Source organism: Elephas maximus, chromosome 5, assembly GCF_024166365.1.
Source record: "Elephas maximus indicus isolate mEleMax1 chromosome 5, mEleMax1 primary haplotype, whole genome shotgun sequence".
Classification (NCBI taxonomy): domain Eukaryota; kingdom Metazoa; phylum Chordata; class Mammalia; order Proboscidea; family Elephantidae; genus Elephas; species Elephas maximus.
In genome coordinates this window covers 110,312,805-110,316,244 of record NC_064823.1, presented here as the reverse complement: position 1 = coordinate 110,316,244, position 3,440 = coordinate 110,312,805, and the positions used below count along the sequence as shown (strand labels likewise).

At 42.1% G+C, this 3,440-nt stretch overlaps 1 protein-coding gene across 1 annotated transcript in view; it reads right to left on the bottom strand.

Annotated features, from left to right (window-relative positions):
* Window positions 1-3,440, bottom strand: part of FRYL (FRY like transcription coactivator) — a 344,107-nt gene that overhangs the window by 329,482 nt on the left and 11,185 nt on the right. The window lies entirely within an intron of this gene.

Here is a 3,440-nt window from a genome sequence, read left to right as displayed (position 1 = left end):
TTCTGGGACTCTCGATGCCGAAGGGCAGGGGCTCGGTGTGCGGAGCCGAAGGCCCCAACTGAAGAGCGTGTTGTTACTGGCCTCTTCGTGGATTTGGGATCTGTACGTTGAAGTGAAGAACTTATGAAAATGACAATTATAAACAGCTTTTTATTTTTTATCAGGCATAACACACATATAGTGAATTGCATAATGTGAACTAATCTTGAGAGTACAATGCAATGAATTTTTACAATAAAAAAAAAACTGGAGTAGACTCAACGGCAGAGGGTTTGGTTTTGTTTTTTTTTATATACGTTCTTAAAACGACCTCTGAGATCCGCAATTGATAATTGCCACTTCCCCAATTGATATTATCTTTGGGAAATTTTTTTTTTTTTTTTTGGAGTAACCAGTGTTCTGATATCCCCAGACATAGGTTTTGCATGTTCTTGGTCTCCATATAATTGGAATCATATTGCATGAACTCCATTGTGTCTGATTTCATCTATTTAAGGTAAAATCTGTAAGATTTTATCTGTTGTTACATGGAGCAGTAATTTGTTCCTTGTTCGCTGCTATGTAGTATTCCATTGTATGAATATATCACAATATTTTAAAAATTAATCACCTGATTTTAGGGTCCGTATTTTTTTATTATAACCTAGGAAACCCTGGTGGCATAGTGGCTAAGTGCTACGGCTGCTCACCAAACAGTCAGCAGTTCAAATCTGCCAGGTGCTCCTTGGAAACTCTATGGGGCAGTTCTGCTCTGTCCTGTAGGGTCGCTATAAGTCGGAATCGACTTGACAGCAATGGGTTTGGGTTTTTTTGGTATTATAACCTAGGCATATATATATATATATATATATATATATATATATATATATATATATATATATATATATGTCTGCCTTGGGAGAAGTACAGCCAGAATGCTCCTTAGAAGTGAGAATGGTTAGACTTCGTCTCACATGCTTTGGACATCACGCTTGATAGAGGGTCAGCGAAAAAGAGGAAGACTGTTGACAAGATGGGTTGATAGAATGGCTGCAACAATGGGCTCAAACATAGCAATGACTGTGAAGATGGCGCAGGACTGGGTAGTGTTTTGTTCTGTTGCATATAGGGTCACTATGAATTGGAACCGACTAGATGGCACCTAACAATAATGTGTGTGTGTGTGTGTGTGTGTGTGTGTATACACTCACTATTTGCAGCAACTAGCCCAGGAAGCTAAACGACTCTATACAGCTAGAGTCCAGAAAGCCAAGCAACAATTCCGGTAATAATTGGCCCAAAATAGCCAGGACTTGATTAACAACTGACAGCTTCCTTAAAAATTTTCCCCATTCTTTAGGTGAAGGGAAGGACAACACACAATACAAGGGAAGTCAGCACAACTGGACTAAACCAAAAACAAAGAAGTTTCCTGAATACAAGCAAATGCTTCAAAGGCCACAGTAGCAGGGATAGGGGTCTGGGGACCATGGTTTCAGGGGACATCTAGGTCAATTGGCGTAACAAAATAAGAAAGTGTTTTGCATCCCACTTTGGTGAGAGGCGTCTGAGGTCTTAAATGCTAGCAAGCAGCCATCTAAGATGCATCAATCGGCCTCAACCCACCTGGAGCAAAGGAAAATGAAGAACACCAAAGACATATGGTAAAGATGAGCCGAAGAGACAGAAAGGGCCACGTAAACCAGACACTCCCATCAGCCTGAGACTGGAAGAACTAGATGGTACCTGGCTACCACTGATGACTGCCCTGACAGGGAACACAATAGAGAATCCCTGATGGAGCAGGGGAACAGTGGGATACAGATCTCAAATTCTCGTAAAAAGTCCAGGTTTAATGGTCTGACTGAGACTGAAGAGAGCCTTGAGGTTGTGGTCCCAGGACCCTTTGTTAGCCCAAGATTGGAAACATTCCCGAAGCCAACTCTCCAGACAGCGATTGGACTGGACTGTAAGATAGATAATGATACTGGTGAGGATTGAGCTTCTTGGCTCAAGTAGACACATGAGACTATGTGGGCAACTCCTGTCTGGAGGTGAGATGATAAGGAACAGGGGGACAGGAGCTGGTTGAATGGACACGGGGAATACAGGGTAGAGAGGAGGAATGTGCTGTCATTAGGAGGAGAGCAGCTAGGAGTATATAGCAAGGTGTGTATAACTTTTTGTATGAGAGACTGACTTGATCTGTAAACTTTCACTTAAACCATAATAAATTAATTAATTAAAAAAAATTTCCCCATTCTAACTTAGGACCAAGCAGAGAAAGCCAAATAAGCTCCCCTCCAACTTGCCCCATACAAACAGCCTCCAGTCAGGGCATACCTGATGCCTTCCCACAATCTAGCCTGCTTTTGAGTCTCTGCCAAACTCAAGTGAAGGTGGCTGACTGTCTTGCTGTAGCAAGGTCTGAATAAATAGTCTTTATTTCTTCTTATTTGTGTGCTCTTTGCTATTTCTACAGAGCAATAGGAGGATCTAGTGGTGTTCTGGTTCTCCAGAGGCACTGCATGCTTCCTCTTACTCTGAGCATCTGCCTACACCATGTGAACAGCCTGGGCTTCCTGCTACATCATGAGAGACCATGTGGAGCAGAGCCCAGTCATCCCATTCAAGACCATCCTAGAACAGCTGGCATCCGGCAGAGCCCTCAATTCATGAGAGAGCCCAGCCAGGATTAGCAAATGCCTCCTAGACCCGTAGTTGACCACCAATGCTTAAGGGAGTCCAGTCAAGATGAGAGAAACTATCAAGGTGGCCCAGAAATAAGGGCTTATTGGGCCTCTGATATAGAGTGATTTGTTACACAGCCATAGAAAACTGATACCATTTTTCCAATGGCAGTTCCTAGGACATACAGAGAGAGGGAACCTGTGGATTTTTCGATAGGGACTTTATATAAAATAAAGTAGGGTTGGACTACATTGAAAGGAATATCATACAAATAACCAGTCCTAATAAAGCACACATCTGTCAGTTTGTCATACTGTGGTGGCTTGCGTGTTGCTGTGATGCTGGAAGCTATGCCACTGGTATTTCAAATACCAGCAGGGTTACCCATGGTGCACAGGTATCTGGAACTTTCAGACTAAGACTAGGAAGAAGGACCTGTTAGTATACCTCTGAAAAAATTAGCCAGTGAAAACCTTATAAATAGCAGTGGAATATTTTCTGGTATAGTGCCAGAAGATGAGCCCCTCAGGTGGGAAGGCACTCAAGATACAATTAAGGAAAGCTGCCTCCTCAAAGTAAAGTGAGCCTTAATAACGTGGATGGAGTAAAACTTTTGAGACCTTCATTTGCTGATGCGGCATGACTCAAAATGAGAAGAAACAGCTACAAATATGCATTAATAATCAGAACATGGAACATACAATGTATGAATCTAGGAAAATTGCAAGTCAAAAATGAAATGGACCACACAAAAATCTATATCTTAGGCA